This window comes from Cryptomeria japonica, chromosome 7 (genome assembly GCF_030272615.1).
Source record: "Cryptomeria japonica chromosome 7, Sugi_1.0, whole genome shotgun sequence".
In the NCBI taxonomy this organism is placed as follows: domain Eukaryota; kingdom Viridiplantae; phylum Streptophyta; class Pinopsida; order Cupressales; family Cupressaceae; genus Cryptomeria; species Cryptomeria japonica.
In genome coordinates, this window is record NC_081411.1 from 207,849,411 (window position 1) to 207,867,876 (window position 18,466).

An 18,466-nucleotide genomic window follows, 5' to 3' on the forward strand; every position below is an offset into this window, starting at 1 on the left:
TAGAGTTACTGGTTCGGGTAGGAAAATATACCTTTTGAGTAGGTATGTTTTAGATACTTATGCACAAAATAATATAAAAATCATAAATATATACATATATTTGCGAAAAATCAGGATTTAAGCTGAGAGAACACACAATGTATGTATAATTAACAAAACAATAATAAGATCCCATGTACCCCAATATTAAAAGCTGTAACCCCGGTTTTGTGGACTCCATGAGAGCTCCATTTCTTGATGCTCTCAAGCAAGTCATGGAGCATCTAGGGTAACATCTAACAAACTGTGAAAGCAGAAAAAAGAGAACCCACAATATGAATTCAGTGGGTGCTTAAATGCTATGACACAAGGTCCATGTATGATCTTGGGAGGGGAAAATTTGGAACATGTTTGTCAATTGATAAAATTTGCAAAACTTGTCATTAGATTTGAATTATTTAAATCTTCAAATATATATATATATATATATATATATATATATTAAATTTAAAATTTAAAGTATTAAAATTTCAGTAAATTGAAAATATTAAAATTAAAATGAATTGAAAGTTTTAAAAATTTAAATGAATTTAAAATATTAAAAGTTTCATAAATTTAAAAATATTATAACTAAATAAATTAAAAAATACCAAAAAAATTTTAAAACTAAATAAATTAAAAAATACTAAAAATTTGAAATTTAATTTTAATCTAAGTATAATTAATAACTGTCTATAAAATTTTAAAAATTAAATATTTGTTTTTAATTTGAAACCTAGCTATAAATATAGAATTAAATTCTAAGACATAATTTAATTTAAGAAAAAAGGGAAAGCTGGCATCATTGCTTCTTTTATATATTTTCCTTTGTATTTAAAAAAAATTCTTGAGAAGATTTTATTTATTAAATCTATGAAATGTGATGACAAAAACAAAATTCATAGTGCAGAGAAAAAGAAGAAAGCAAAAAGAAAATGGCCATAGTTTGTAGAGGGATTGCTTTGGGTGTAGATTTGGATCCTGGATCTGCCTGGGTGCATCCGTGGACATAACTGATCAAATTTGTGGCCCAAAGTACACGTGCATGCTGCAGATTTGATTGTCAACCTGGATTGGGAACTAACTGATCAGTTCTGGGGTTTTTTCTGAGCAATTTAGTAACATAGGGTTTTTAGCATCCTAGTTTTAGTCTCAAATATTTTATATATGTTTGTTGGAGTTCTTTTTAGTACCTTACAGTTTGAGTCCCATTAACATACTTCTGTTATTTCTTTCTTTTTGATATGGGCAATTGCATTTGTTGTGCAACATTTAAACAAATTTTGTCATTGGAGAGTGGAAAACTGTGAGTCATTTTGATGTTGGCTGGTGCAATTCTTGAGTACCATGTAAGGAGTAAAATGCAAATTTATAAGACTTGGACTTGGCAAGCTGATTTTTGACTTAGACTTGGATTCTAGCTTGGCACTTTGACTTCACTAGGATTCGACAAATTGAAAAAATCATGAAATATAGATAATATCTAAGGATTTAAAGCTTTTATTATGCACCACACATACATTGTATACATCAATAATGTTAGTACAAAATGGGATTTTGAGTTGAAGGAATGCAATTTTTTAAACATAAATATTCTTAAGTATTTTAGGAGTAAAACACTTGTGGATTATGATATCTGTGGTATTGGAAACAGAAATCACAACATGAAGTCATGAACTATAGTAGAGAGGAGCTTGTATCACAGCCTGGCATCACTAGTTCTATGTGGGCTTTTGCACTTGTATCTTCAACAAATTTGCTATGTTTTTCTAGCCTTATGAGCATTATTTAGGATCAGGATTGACTCAGCATATCAAAGTATAAATGTAATTCAATTACTTGGGATTTAATTGGAAAAAAGTTGACATAATAAAAAAAATTGTATTTCCATTTGGGATGGTTCAAACTGATTTGAATTTTTTGCCTTTTAAAACTATAGCGTGGATTTGGGGGCAGCAGACCCAGAGGGGTCAAGGTGTAGCATACCTCATGGGATCTAGGGGAAATGTCCAAATTAAGGCCTTTGAGACCACATAGACCTTTATGGTGCATGTCATTTTTTATAATTTTATAACTTTTAACCAATTTTAGATGCCACACATATATCAGTTTCAGTTCCAGTTTTTGATGCTTCATTGAGCAATGCCTTTGATTTCCAATTTATCATTGTTTTGCTCCATCATGGATTGATAACAAGTGTGGAATCACTCTCTATCTCTAACTTGTTTATCTTGTGTTTTAAACATAACTTCAATCCATGAATGAGAGCATGGAACTCTGCCTTATTGTTTGCCCCCTGTTGCAGCGGCTTTGAGGCTCTACAAACTATATGACCTAGCCGGTCTCTAATGATGTAGCTCGCTCTAGACATTGTTGGGTTGTCCTTGGAGGCCCCCTCAAAATTTTGTTTGTGCCAGTTGTGTTGTGGAGGTTTCCATTCTATTAGGGACCTTTTTGTTTGGGACTCAACTCCCCAACCCCATCAAGTTTCGAAGTTTCTAAGTTTCTAAGTGATCCTGAGTGGAAAAATCATCATTTTCCGGAGTAAAATCCATATTCTAAGGGTTAAAAGGTCAAAATTCCATACTAGAGGTGCTTTTCCCCTCATATTCCTGACTACCCATGGTTTTCCCCTCTCATAATCCAGACTGGACATGGATTTGCCCAGAAATCCATACTTGCTCCATTTTTTCACCACTGTGAATCCATACTAGGGTCGTTTTTCCCCTGGAAGCATAAAATTTGACTGTGTCAAAATTTATCCTGACTACCCACGCTTTTCCACCAGGGAGGGATGGACAAGGTTGCGGATAACGTTTGCATTCATTCCACACCTGGGTCGATTTTCCACTAGGTCTTTTGTGACAAGTTTTTGAGGATTTTTGTCCGGATTTTCATCCAGACTCATATCGATTTTCCACTGAGAGTATTATTGATGATTTTAGAGTCCAGATTTTCATCCAGACTGAGGTCGTTTTTCCACCAAGGGGTTATTTTGAATGTATAAAGTGATTTTTGTTTGGAATTTTTATTCCACACTCATCAATTTTCCCCTTGCCCCATTTTGTGTCCATTTTGATGGATTTTGTTGGGAAATTTTGTCCATACTAAGATTGATTTTCCCTTATGGGGAATATTTTGATGTTTTAAATAATTTTGGTGGGATTTTTTAATCCCTACTTGGATCGATTTTCCCAAGTGGCTCAAATTTTGATTTAAATTGCAGTATTTTAATAAAGTGAGCCTTGTTTTAATTGTTTTTTAATAAAAGCAACGATTATTTAATAAATTTAAAAAACAATTAAATGATTTGCAATAAGCATTTAATATTTTCAACCTTCTAGAAGCAAATCAGTTTCACTCAAGCAAGTATAAGAACAAGTGTTTTATCCCACATTGCTTGTGTGGTGAAAATTGATGATGAAAGCAAGTTTAAAGAGAGGAGTCCAGCATTATTTTATTATTAAGTTTGCCAGGTGTTTCCATGCAAAGGCGATTTTCTCTCTTATTGGTGAATTTTGGTGAAGTGTTTTGGTGAAGCGATTGGTAGAAGCAAAGTTCCCAGACTCGGACTCGGCTCGGACTCGGCAAGGCCGACTCGACTTGTGACTCAGCTATGACTCGGCGACAACTCGGCTATGACTCGGCAAAATAAAAAACCCTTGAAATTTAGAGATTTTTAACGATTTAAAACTTGTTTCATGCACCCATTATTGAATAAAGCTTAAAGACACTATAACATCATCAAATAGAAGCTAATTTGATCACATACATAAACATACATCCATCACATGCGTAGAAATGTAAATTGTAGCTGAAGGAAATAGAAAACATATATATATATATAGAGTTATAAATGTTGTCAAATGTATATAAAATCCATGACATCAAATGTTCCCAAACATATATATAACTGTAAACAAAAACAAGTCTATGGCTCAGGCTCTAGCTCATCCTCAGCCTCAGAGTAGTCTGTCTGCCTCCTACAAATGCGTCTAAGGTAGGTCCTGGATGACTGAGAAGCCATAGTCTCTGCCCGTGAGGTGCCTGTGCTAGATCATGCTCTATCCTCCTCCTCTGCCATAGCCACAGCCTCAGCCTCTTTGTTTGCTTGGTCAACCCACTCATGGTCCACCTCAGTGAAGACGGGATCGGTAGACTCAGTGATCCACTCAGACTCTGGATCGATCTCTGCTAAAGTGATCGGAGAGGAGTCAGTGTCCAAAATCTGTCTGGTCCTAAGACGGAGGTTGTAATGAACAAAAACAAGATCATTCAACCTCTCCACAGACAATCTGTTACGCCTCTTCGAGTGGATGTGCTCGAACATGGACCATTTGCGCTCACATCCAGAAGCGTTGCATGGCTGGCTCAAAATATGGATGGCAATTTTTTGAAGGTTTGGGGTTGAGGGCCCAAACATTTGCCACCATCTCTCTGAAATAACGAAAAAGAAAAAGAAATCAAACTCATTTCCAACTTTAAGGCTAGATTATAAAATCAAAAATTAAAATGCATAAGCCATAAACTTAAGAATCTTAAGTTTACATATATTTCTACCTGGCTGCAATTGTGTTCGAGCCTCTATGCACATGCTGCTTGAGAAGATTGCCCCTTCTCGATTATTATATTTATCCAGCTGGAGCGTTGTACTTGAGGCTGTGCCATCAGTACACAACTTTTGAACCACTGTATACAGGCCACTAAGAACCTCCTCATCTGCCTTGAAGTCATCACGGAATCGAAATGCCGGATTGAGGTAATAGGCTGCTGCATGTATGGGCTTGTGAAGCTGGTTCTGCCATCTCCTAGCAATAATCTCCCAAATGGGGCCGTACTTATCCTCATCTCTTGCATATATGGACCTAATGGCCTCCTTGGCCCTATCCATACCCTCATATATATAGCCCATAGAGGGCTTCTCCCCATCAACAACTCGTAGGAGAACTACGAGGGGCTCAGTGACCTACACATAATGTTAAACAAAAACAATTAAGTCACAAATTAAATAAAAAAAAAAGAAAAATTGCAAAGTTAAATTGTTAATAAATTAAAATTAAATTACTAAATAGTAGAGACTAGATAGTAGATACTAAATGTTAAATTGTAATAAATTTACCTGCACGGTTTCTCCACAGGGGGTCCAAAAACCTGGCTCATCAAAAATGCAATTTACCACATCTATCCCTGCAGTGGTCGTAGCATAGGATGAGGAAGTCCACTCCTCGCCAACAAAAATACGCCTTAAAGCCGCCTTTGATTTTATCAAGGATTTTAGTGTGAGGAAGTTTGAGGCAAACCTCGTGATACCAGGACGAGCCAACTCCTTTTGCCCCGTGTATTGCCTCATAATGCTAAGGACCAATGCATGATTGTAGATAAACTTGCTGATATTTTTGGCCCTTTCAACTATTGATTTCACCCATTCAAGCTTACCAATATCCTCCAACATGAGGTCAAGGCAATGGGCCGCACAAGGAGACCAAAAAATTTTCGGGTGCCTCTCCATCAAAAGTTTACCTGCAGCAATTTTAAGTTAATTAGAAATTTTGATGTGTTAAGAAAATTTTAAATAATCATAGATGCCTCTCCATCAAGACTTGAAAAGTTCAAAATTTATCTGCAGCAACATAACTTGCTGCATTATCTGTCACCACCTGCACCACATTTTCTTCCCCCACCTCTTGTATGACTTCCTCAATAGCCTCACATAAGTATGTGGCATTTTTCACATGTGAGGAAGCATCAATAGATTTCAAGAACATGGTCGATCTTGAAAATAGAGTTTCAAACTTTCAACAAATCAAAATTTAATTTATTCAATGCATTTAGGGAAGTACAAATTAGAATGAATCATGATCAATCACTTCCGCAGGAAACAAGAAAATTTAAGAGTGTTCTATTCCTCCTATCCGTCCAACCATCTGTCATGATGGTGCAACCCTTTTGGCTCCAAGACTGTCGGTGGTCCTCTAGCTCAACTTTCATATCCTCAACCATTTGTAACAAGAGGGGGCCACTTAACTCAGCATCGGTAGGGGCTTTAAACCCCGCACCACAAATGGTATGGAATCTACCATGCCTTGCCAATAAGGAGACCTGTCACAAATAGATTATGATTAGACAAAGTAGAGTTCAACTTCAAACTATAAATTTACTTTTAAACTTAAAGCAATCAAATCAAAAAGAATTACCTGGCTGCAATAAATGGAATGTTGCAAAAGTACCAAAACTTGCAAATTTGTTTTCTTGCAGCATCATGAACCTCCTTGTTCCAACCCATGCCCTCAAGCGAGGGTTGTGCCCCAAGAGTACTACGCGGCACAAAATAACTATCAAACCTGGATTTCTGAACTCTAGGGCCAAAGGTAATAGTGCCACCAGGAGGAGTAGAAGTAGAAGCACTAGCACTAGCAGAAGCACTAGGGTGAAAGGGAGGCATGGAAGAACCCTCTCCAACACAGCCTACGGATGTGGATGCGGATGCGGGTGCATGGGAGCCAATAGCACTTAACTCTTCCAATTGCCTCTTCTTAGTTAACTTTTCTTGTTCATGTGTTTCTAATTGGACATAACATAAATGTTTTGCCTCAGGAGTTTGTAATTTGCATACCTCAATATCATGGCTAGGTATGCCGGCAATATGGTATTTAAATCTATTGATGCCACCAAAATTAATTTCTTTACAAAAAAAACATTTTGTTTGATTTTTTTGTCTGCCAATAAAGTCTTCAGTATATTTCCAAGCCTCATCCTTTTTAGGCATTGTGAAAAATGAATGTTTTTTAAACGTGAAGGCTGCTGCAATAAGAAAATTTAATAAAGTTATAAACTAATAGAAAAAATCAGCAAACCCTACTTTAAAAAAAAATAAAATTGTAAATACATGTTTACAATTTTTTTCTAAAAAAATGTAGGGTTTGCACTTTGCCATTATTCTACTTCTCTCATTGTAATTAAGCTAAAAAAATAAAAACATTCAAGATTTGGAAAGTTAACTGTTAAACTAAAAAAAAATTAACAAACAAATGAAAAAAATCCATTAACATACTTAAAAAAACAAGCAAAATCTACCTTACCTCTTTTAAATGAGTTGAGAAGTCTTGCTTTGGACTCCTTGATGCTCTCAATGCAAGCCTATGGCTTCCCCAATGTGATTTGTGGTCTCCTTGATGCTCTTCTTTCTTGCTGGTTGCAAACCTATGGCCTCTTGTTTTCCTTCCTCTCTCTCACTTTTCCTCTCTTCTTCTCACAACTAACAATTAGAAGACCTTTTAGGGTTATATGAAAGAGAAAGGTAAAAAAAAACAAATGAAAAAGCTTTTATTTTTTTTGTTTTTTAAAATCCGAATTGCCCCTATCGCGCGGCTGAGTCCTGGAGCTCGAACTCAGCCAGTTTTGGCAAAACTCGCCGAGTCCGAGCGGCGAGTCAGCAAAACTTGCCGAGGTTGGCTCGACTCGCCAACTCGGCGAACTCGCCTTACTCGCGGCGAGTCTGGGAACTCTGGGTAGAAGACTCCATTCTTCTCCATTTTGTCCAGCTTAGCAACCTCTTGGTGGCTGCCATTAATGGCTTAATGCCATGACTTTCCAAGTTTGGCGCTATTTTTGGCGATTTGGGTATTGACAAACTTTGGCAATTTTCCTTGACACCACCATCATTGCTTGCTGGTTGACCTCCATTGTGCAGATTGTGTGCAGATTGAAGTAAATTTTGAAGACAGTTTCAGACTTAAGTGTTTGGTGCCATGATTGGAAAAATGCGATTTTGATTTAGCAAGAGTTTTGTGCCTTTTTTGGGTGGATTACCTCATGTTTGGTGGTCACCATTATTCCCTACTTGCTGATGTTGCTTCAGATCTGAGTCTTGACACCATTATTGCAGTTGGTTCAGCCTCTATTGTTGGCTGGTTATCTATTTTCAGACTTAAACTTTCATTGCTAGCCAGCTCCAACTTCAACGATTTGCCTTTGGGAGAGTTTTCCAAGTCATTTTCAGTCAATCACTTGACCATTTGAGGGCTGTCACAGGTCTGCAACTTCGCCATGGCTGCTTGTCCTCAGAAAATTTAACTCTTACCAGCTATACCATTATTCCCGGATTTGACTTGTTTTCATTGTATAAGTTGATTTTCATCAAATTTATGCACATTTAGATAATTGCAACATGTTTTGAGAGGTTTATTCATATAGTTGCAGGTTGTCTTCAGATTTGTGACCTCCATTGTTGACTGCAGAAGGTGTCTTCAGACATAATTTTTTGTGAAAACACAACCTTTCACACCTTTCCCTAGTCACTCTTGATCCGGTATACTCCTTTGCACTATGATTTACTTGAAATTTCTAAGTATAAGGAGATGTTGATTTCGTGAGGGTTTCATTCCCTAATCTTGTCACATTTTGTATTTAATTGTTAAAGATCTACCTAGAGTGTGGACTATTTTCCTGACTCCATACCTTAATTAGCTTAAATCATTAAGAAGTCATGAATTCTATTAAGAATATTAAATTTTTCTTAAGTTCTTACTTCAAGCTTCGTACAGGTGCGATGTCGAAGTCCGGATTTAAGGAAAGAAGAGAACAACAGAAGATACTGGAGATTGGATTCTATCCAAAATCCAAGATGTCATTCAGATGGAAGGAGATTATGGATACAAACATGCATTTCCTGTGCCTGAACCTGATGCGACAACGGATATTTGGAGTCGGAAATCAGATTCCTTCCCTAGCGTATGTAAACATTATGAAGAGTGGTATTTTTCAAGCCGTTGGATTCCCACTGGCCATACAATGCATTGAGCTTATCCTGGAGTGTGCACGATGTTATGATCCTCGCTCGCGAATGATCAAGACTCCTAAGGGCGTTGTCATTGCCTACCTTGCTGAGGATGCGATTGCTGAGGTGTTTGGAATTCCACGTGGAGCAGATATGAAGAATGCAACTAAGGATGAATATGAAGAGCGGTACACGAAGAAGATGGATGCGTGTAAGAATATAATAAACAAAGAGTAGATGATCGAGCCTAGACTTCATCATTCCAAGGCTCCCAAGACACTCATGTGCACAAACTTCAAAGAGGAATATAGTGATTTAGTATTCCTGCTCAACAAAGTGATGGGGATGCCGCAGGGTGCAATATTCGATGGATGGATGTTCTACTTCATCCAGGATTGTCTTAGAGGGACATTGATAAATTGGTCTAGAATCATAAGTGACAATCTGGACTTTCAGCTGAGGAATGTAGAGCAGTGGTCCAAGTCTTTTGCCATGACTTCCTACTTGGTATACCTGCTTGCACGATTTGTTTTGTACAAAAGATTGATATGCAAAGGTGAAGTCGGGAATGGGTAAGGACATTTCAGGAGTCATGAGTGCTATCCCCAGCTGAACATGTATAGAATTGAAGACTATAAGAGAGTGAATGATGTATTCACAATGTACATCACGTGGATGCTGCAAGGCGGAATCCACAGGAGGTTGTCCAAGGAGACAACGGAGCTAATAGAGAAATATGGATGGTGATATATTCAGTTTCCCACTTTCACGTACCTTAGGATTCATGGGTTTCAATCCGAACCCTACATGCTTCCTAGGTATCCTTTCGACAGAATGATTGTTTCCCTCGTGGGGTGTGTTATTAATATTGCATATCAACAGCCAGATGATAACCATAGGATAGAATAGTAACCAGAAACTCAGAGCAATGCCTTTATTAATGCCAAAATGTCTAGTAAAATAATCATTCTTTGCATCGGTGTATCCAACAACAAGTACAAGAGCATATATAAAGACACGATCGAGGGTTGCGGTTACCATTGTTAATTTTAGTACTTTCAGATTAGATGAAACTCAGAAAATCAGAATTTGTTTCTAACTAGGTTAATTAGATTTATTGGTTTTCAGATTTAAGCATAGTAAGAAATGAATGCAAAAGAGACAAGACAAAGTTACCTTGGGAAAACCTCCTAGGAGGAAAAACCCAGCCAGAAAAGATCCTCAGATCTGATTATGGTTTTAGATTCAATTGACAATTACACACTTATCTGAAGTATAGAAGTTGCAGTCACAAGGAAGATGATATAGAAGACTACACAGCTAGTTTGTTGACAGTGATCATATTTTATAGTCCTTCTAACTTGTCTTGTTGTGCATGCACCTTTCAACTAGTTCACAGTCCTTTGCTTGAGCCTTCAATGGAGATCCCTGTCTTTGATGATAACTTGTGATCACCAATTAGATCTGATGCACATACATGGAATTCACTATGATCACCAATTGGATCTGCACATACATGGAGTTCGCTGTGATCACCAATTAGATCAGCACATACATGGAGTTCGCTGTGACCTAACTGATAATTTGCTGCCTATGGATGAAGTTCGCTGTGATCTGCTGCTTGCAAAGGAGTTCGCTACCCAAGAAGGATATATTTCGCATTTACTTGAAACTGCATTAATAATATTGTGAGAGGTATATGTCTTATTTATAGGAGAGCAACCACTCCTAATCAAGTCGGCTTATGATGAGTTAATAACCTTTAATTTATTTGCATCACTTTAACCGAAACCCTTTATTAGATAGGGTCGGCCCTATTCATGTAAGCATGTTATCTTGCACGTAGCATGGTATTGAGGAGTAGCGTTGTGTTAAGGAGTGCGTGATGTATAGGGCCTAGCCCTAAGAGTGGTGTGTGGGATGAGAAGGGCCCAGCCCTAAGAGTAGCGCGAGAGGAGAAGGGCCCAGCCCTTGGCGGATTCCAATGTTGCCTTAAGGCAATTGGAATCCGCATTCTACCTAGTTACAATCAACAACCACCCGTGGGGAACCGTCGTGCAACAGACAACTACCTTCGACGACACTAACATACTTAACCAATGTAGCTTAACAAGTAGTACAAAGCCCATTTTACGACCAACATCATCCCCCCCTAAGAAAAGTCGTCCTGGACGACAAGGACAAAAATCCGGGACTAACACAACAAAATGGGGATGAAGTACACTGTATACAATAAGAAAATCACTGAGAAGAAGGGGCTGAGGGGGCGTCCTTGAAGGAGGTAGTTGCATCGCCGATGAAGAAGATGCAGGAACTGCTGACTCCAGTCGAGCCTGGAACTCATACTCCTGCTGCGTCCTGTTGTGACGTTTTCACACATCGCCCCATTGCAAATGGGGACCCATGTTTTTTTGCTCGTTTTGCTCGTTTTCGCTTTGCTTTTTTAGGGTTTTGTTAGTTTGTTAGTTGTCTGGATTTAGGGTCAAGCCTTAGGATTCTAATTACCGTCTTTTCGGACCAAAATCCAGTCGTTTTTGAGAGCTTTTTGAGCTTCTTTTCTAGAATGCAAATTTTGAATGCAATGAATTCGCCAAAATGGTCTAATTTTCAATTGGAATGTTGATGCAGAGCTTAAATTTGTCTAAGTGTTGAAGATGAAATGTGAATTTTTGTCCAATTGAATATTTTTGACCAAATTTTGACTTTTTTGATTTTTGATCCTAGGCATCTCAAATGATTTGTTTTCGCCTCGTGAAGTGTTAAAATGTGAAAAATCTTGTTATTTTGGCCTGTAGGAGCAAAATCGCTCCTGTCCCTCAGTGAAGGACAGGAGCTCAATCTCAAATATCTCATCATTCTTGCAGAGTCCAGACAAATTTTACGTTTGAAGTGATGGAGAACGGCGAGATCTTTCCATTGAATATAAATTGAAGATTTTCATGAGCACAGAAATGCCTCCAGGAGGAAAATCGCTCCTGTCCCTCAGTGAAGGACCGGAGCTACAATTCAAATTTCGTCTTGTCCTTGCAAGATTTTGAAAGTTTAATGATTTGAGGACGTCCGAAGGAAGATACTTTGCCAAATGAATATAATTTGATATGCAAAAACGAAGGAGAATGACCTATATTGACCATATCGCTCCTGTCCCTCTCCAAGGGACTAGGGCGAGGTACCTTGTAGCTCTCGTCCCTCTCCCAGGGACCAGAGCGATTTCCTTCATTTTGCAAAATCTAGACAAAGGTCAAGGCAAGTTTACGTTCAAAAACAAGGAAAAACATGAGATAAATGCGTTGAATATAAATTGAAGATTTTTGGGACGTCCATAACAGTGCTAATTGCCTAAATCGCTCCTGTCCCTCAATGAAGGACCGGAGCTACAAATCCAATTTTGCTTTGTCCTTGCAAGATTTTAACGTCTTGATGATGTGAGAAGGTCCAAAGAGGTACATTTTATCAAATGAATATAACTTGAAGTGCTGTCGGGGAGATCAACAGGGTAGCAAGTCCGGCTTGAGTGAGGTCCTGATCCTGAAATTTGGCTAAGTCTGGAATGCCCTGATCCTGAATTTGACTAAGTCTGGAAATTGAAAAAACCTCCAAAAACTAGATTTTGCAATATAACTCCTGGAGGTCTGAAACCACTCTCAAACATCCTGAAAGTATATATGGAATATAACTTAAAGTATAAGAAAGAAGAAACATAGAAGGAAATGTCACTTATACTTAAATGTTATATTCCATTAAAATTGTCCTGATTGAGAGTGCGAAAAGTCAAATTTCGCTCGTGTCCTTCTCCAAGGGACCAAGGCGAATCGCTCGTGTCCCTCACCAAGGGACCAGAGCGAAAATGCTTAGTTGAGCCATTCCTGACCTTGTTTGGACGAATCGAGACATCAAAGGCATGGTGAAGGACGAAATGAGCATGATAGAACATCCAGACTTGATCAAAAAACAATGAAATGATGAAGTTTTGCCTAGAGGGTCAAATTCGCTCCTGTCCCTCACTGAAGGACCAGAGCGAAGTTCTTCATAAGGTACGATCTGGGCAAAGATCAAGCAAATTTTATGTTCGAAGGCAAGAAAGGAGGTCAATCGAACCCGTTGAAGACAAATTTAAGATTATCAAACGTCAACAAAGGACCAAAATGCTTAAGTTCGCTCCTGTCCCTCAGGAAGGGACCAGAGCGATTTTTGTTGTAGATGATTTTCTCGCCAAATTTCAACCGATCTCAAGGCATGAATGAATGAAAGGAGGCATTGCGAATCCGTTGAATATAATTTTCGAAGGTGATGAAGTGAAATGAGGCCCACAAGAGCAAAATCGCTCCTGTCCCTCAGTCAGGGACCAGGGCGATGAGGTACGTATCTTCCCACTTTTTCATTTTTGGGCGCTAAACAAACATTTTTTAAATTTATTTAAATGCTAGAAAAAAATCGATATTTAATTAAAAGCATTTAAATAGCGCATGGTATGTATTTATTAATTATTTTTTGCCTTTGTAAAAATCGAAATTTATTAATTAAAAATAAAGGCATTTAATAATTAATTATTAATTTAATAAAAATCAAAAGGGAGCGCTTGGGTTTATTTTGTCAAGGTCGGCCTTTATTATTTATTTAAAAATCGTTTTAGTTGCTATATTTTGCAAAAAGTCGGCCTAAGGTCAATATGAAGGTGAGCGCCTATAAAGGAAGGTGTTTATTTCATTTTCACATCATCATTTATCATCTCTCATATGCAACTTGGAGAAGGCAAAAGAGGAGCGAATTTCATACAAAGGAAGGGCGAAATTATCATTCAAGAAGAGGAGCGAATTCAATCAAAGGTGGTGCGAAACTACTATCCAAAGGAGAGGCGAACTTGAAGTTTCTATTTGAGCGAAGTTGCCTAGGACGTCAAAGACATATCAAAGATGGCGAAATTGCTAACTTGAAGAGGAGATCACGTCCAAGACTTGAAGGGTGGCGAAGTTGATAAGAGGAACGGTCTTTTGAAGATCACATCAAGACTATCGAATTTTGATTTTTGCCTAGGCAAATTCCTCATTTTGCATTCTAGAGTTAGCTCTCTAGTGAGGTATGGCGATATGGATTTATTGTTTTGATTTTGATTGTTAATCGTCATAGCTTAGATTTTGAAATTTTGAAATTTTGAATTCCTAGCTCAGTCCTTTTTAGGAAATGATTAATAAAGGACTTATCATTAAGTTTCCTAAAATTTGCTCTCTAATTTATGTTATTTATTGCAAAATCATGTTACTAATTTTGAAATGTTGTGTAGGCGTCAAATGGAGATCTCTTCAAGGAAAATCAAGCCGGATCCAGGACGGTCTTCATCAGGACGGTCTTAGCCAGGACATGGGCGACCTCTTTCAATCCAGCGTTCCAAGGCGAGGTACATCATCTTCCTGCACATCAAGGACGCAAGGAGTTAGAACAAGGGCTCGTTGAAGAAGCAAAATAGATCCAGAGGAATTAATTAAAGCAAGTTTCTCAACAACATCAAGATGAATATCTACCAAGTTACAAGTGTTAGATGAGGTGGCGTCCTAGTCATCATTTCTCCAATCAGTGAAGTCCATCTCAGCATGTCCAGATTCAATGTACTTAACTCATGGAAGGTGGCACAAACTCCGATGTACCTACCCCGGCTATCCATTGGTCGATTTTTCTAAAAGGGACATGTGTCCAAGCAATACAATTTTATCATTGGTCAAGCATTAAATGTTATGTAATGGTTGTAACAAACCCTAATTAGGGTTTTCATTGTAAAATCTTGGCCATTGATCTTGAATTGATCTAAGCCATCAAATTGTATTGTGGGCACTATATAAGCCCAGGCATTTCATTTTGTAAGAAAGAAATTTTAGATGATTAGAGAGAGTTGTAAATAGTTGGAAGAGTTAGAATATAGTTGATAGAATAGCAATTAGAGTAGAATAGGAGGACAAGGCAAGAAATTGTTGCCATTGATTGTAAACAAACTCCATTTTCATTGAAGTAATGGTGAAATATGTCGTTTTCTTGCAATTTGCATGGTTTCTTGTTGAAGTCTTCAATCTTAGATGGTAGATAATTAGATGAATGGAGGAAATGTGATTGATTGATGGTGGAATTCGTACATCCATACTACTAGCAGTTTGTTGATTGCAGACTTGCCTTGCGTAGTCAACTGGAATCATTCAGCCCAAGCTCAATTTCAAATTGTCGCCTCTTCATTGATATGCATCAACTTGGATGGTATCTATGCCTGCGGTGATAATTTGAACATCATAAAGCTTCCCTAGAAGATCGCACTAGTCTTGTGTAGATGTTCCATTGATGTCAAAACAAGATCTAGTTAGAGTTTCGTCAAAAGGTCAAGTCATTGCTCCTACATTCTTAGTATTAGGAATAGATCCTCTCTTCGCCCTCTATCCTTTTTCCATTTTTTTAATCTAAGTTAGTAAGAGCCTGTGTCCAGCAAAGCAGATCGGAAGTTCAATGTAAGTCCCCTTGTGATTCCAGCAAATCACATCATACCACTGGAGCTTGTCCACACGTGGAGACCCCACTAAAAGAACCTTGGAGTCTACCTAATTGATCCTTTACGCGAATCTTCAGCAGTTAGAGACTATTTTCTCAAGAGAGGATAAGATGCCTTTAGGTATTTTATTCTGTGTATGATTGTGTACAAAAAACACGTCAACACGTCCTTGCTTGGAAACCCTTTTCTACTACCATCCGATGCTCAAGTGCGAATTTCACCATTATTGCTTCTGCAAGGAGTTCTTTTTTTCCTTGACATCACAATCCTCATGTGCTTAAACCAAACTTGTCTGCAAAACACACTTTTCAGTCTCAGCCTCCACCAATTGGTACTCAAATGATACTGTCTCCCTATCCAATTTGTCCTCGATAGCCACCCCCGCTGCCCTCTTGACATCCAACTCTTGGGTACGCTCATCCTCGAAGCAGTCTTCTAGTTTGAGAATCCCTTCGTCGTTGGGCTCCATGCAGCCCGTCCTTCGTCCCTCAGGTTGCCTTCTCCTTCACCCTTCGATTCCGAAGATGTTGCCAGTTCCTCACTAACCAACTGTGTCCCAAGGTCTATGATAAACTTCCTTCCTCCATTCTTCATAGACAGAGTGTTCTTCTTCTAGTTGTGGGTGCCCTTGGTTGCCACTAGCCACCCTCTCCCTAAGATCGCATCATACGCTTTTTTCTTTAGTGGGATTACCACGAAGTCCAGTATGAACGGTTGCGCCCTGATGGTAACTTGCTGGCCCATTAGTGTCCCGATGGGTTTGATTCCATGTGGATCTGCTTCTAGAAGATTGAATGTAGATGGCCATAGTGTCGGCTTCCCCAGCTTCCGCCAGGTTTTTTCTGGAAGAACATTCACTCCCGATCCACCATCGACGATGGTATCGGTTAGAATGGTGCCAAGGATACCCATCTCCACAATGGTCGGGTTCCTTCCAGTGTTAACTGCTAGTAGCTTGGGGTCTATCGTAGACCCCCCAGGAACATCCGTGCGGTGGTTGGTATTGGTGCGTGGTTGGGAGAGATTATTCAGCAACGCCATTCGTAATCGAGGCATCGTCTGGAGGAGGTCGTGTACCTTCACAGGCACCTCCAGTTTTAAAATTTGATTTAGTATAGCCTCCTCCGCCTCTGGTCGGCTGGAAGTACTCGCCGTACCCTTCGCCTTCGCCCTCTCTCGTATCTCTTTCTCAATTTCTTCCCTTGCTTCCCGTACCCTTCGCTTCTTCGTCTCCGAGTCTGGGCACGTTGCTTGTCTGGCTTGGGCGTGGGTTACGACCAACACTTCCTCTTCTTTGGTTTCCTCGATATTGAGCAAGTTGACGTCGGACTTTGGGCAGGTGGCGTCTTCGTGGTCTCCCGGTCTGCACCATTTGCACAAATATTGTGTGGCCTCTCCCTTCGGGCAGTCTCGAGCGAAGTGCCCCCATTGGCTGCATGCTCTGCATTGTATCATCGATCGGCCTTTGGAGTCGTATTGGATTCGGCTCCTTGTATTGTTATTGTTGTTTCGTCCTCCCCACCGGTTATCTCGGTAGCCTCCCGATGTTGCATTGTTGTTCGCCTGGGAGCTGCTGGTACCGCCCAATGTAGTTGGTTGTTCCTGCATAAGCAATACTTGTTGGTTTCATGTTTTCATGTTGTAGGGGCATTCCCTGGTGGGATGCTCCATCAACTGGCATATATCACAATAGGCCTTCTTTGGGCAGGAGCCTTTCGTGTGGCCGTCCGTCTTACATTCCGTGCACCAAAGCTCCCCTTCGTCGTTCTTGCTTGGTCCTCCCTTCATAACCTTCAGCTCTTTCATCATCCTTAGCATGTCCTTTTGCAGGGCTTGCACCTTTTTGTCGGACTCGCCATCGCTGCTGCTTCCCTCAGAAGAGTCATCATCCTCGGACGGGCTATCCTTCTTTTTCTTCTTGGATGTCTTGGTCTCGCTCTCGAGATCCATCGCTCTATTATATGCATCTTCGTACGAGGTTGGTGGAACAATTTTCATCTTCTTCCGGAGGGAGTGTTTCAGTCTCTCCACGAACCATCTCTTTTTCAACCCATCCGCTGGTTGACTCTCCATTTTCCCCAAAAGTTCCTTGAGCTGCCGACTATAGGCTCGAACCGTCTCGTTCTTGTTCTGCTTTGTGCCATAGATTTCGGCTACTATTTCATTGTCGTCTCTGAGGAGGCGGAACTCTATCTCGAACTCCTTCTTCAAGTTGGGCCATGTGCCGACTTTCGGCTTATTCGTATCGGAGTACTAGTCGATGACCACTCCCCTTAAGGTTGCTGGAAATTGTGTTACCCATTCGTCCTGGTCGGTAACACCATTCGCTGACCATATGGTTTCACAAGTGCGGCAATGGCTGACGGGATCTTCCTTCTCGTCGTCGTTGAACTTCGGCAACTTCTGTTTACTGGCCATTGATGGGGGTCGTGTCTCCTGTCGTGCACCTGCACCACTCCCACCCGCGCTGGTGGTGTTTGCTGTTTGAGTGACTGGGGGTACGGTGGTTTGTACCCGCGTGCTTGGTGTGATGGGTCCCAAGAGGGGGTCTTGCTTGCCGTGTGCCTGTGCCTCCTCCGCACCTACGGTCGTATGGTTGCCCTCCCCTCCATTCTCATCCTCGTCGTCTGTTCGCCTCCTTTGGTGGTCCTCCGTGCGCGGTGTAAGGGATAAATTCCTGAACTAATCCCAAGTCTCTTTGACCAGATTTCTTCGTAGCCTTGTTTCCTCCAAAAATTCTTCGTAGCTTCTCACCCTACGGTGTTCTGGCGACACGTAGAAATCTCCTTTGGCTTCTGTTCTTGCACCCTCTGTGACACCTCCTTGGTTCCCTTCGGGCAACCCTTCAGCAGGTCGTCCTTCGGCAAGTTGGCCTAGCCTCCGTCTACGTTCTACTTGTTGTTCCAGAATCAGGGCTCTCTGTGCGGCCTCCCACTCCTCACTTTGTGCCTTCTTATTTCTATCCTTTTTAATAAGTTGGGCATTAATTCCCGTACATATTGTAGGAGTGTTATTTATTTTGCCCCTGAGGCTCAAGGTTCAAGATTCCCGTCGTCGCTTGCCCTTACGCTCCTCTTCCCAGCGATGGTTGTTTTCTTCGTACTCCCGGAGGACCTATTGGCATCGCTCCTCACGTTGGGTTTCCT

At 39.9% G+C, this 18,466-nt stretch overlaps 1 protein-coding gene across 6 annotated transcripts in view; it reads left to right on the plus strand.

The window, feature by feature from the left end:
- LOC131036469 (uncharacterized) overlaps window positions 1-18,466 on the plus strand; it is a 50,850-nt gene that overhangs the window by 5,885 nt on the left and 26,499 nt on the right. The window lies entirely within an intron of this gene.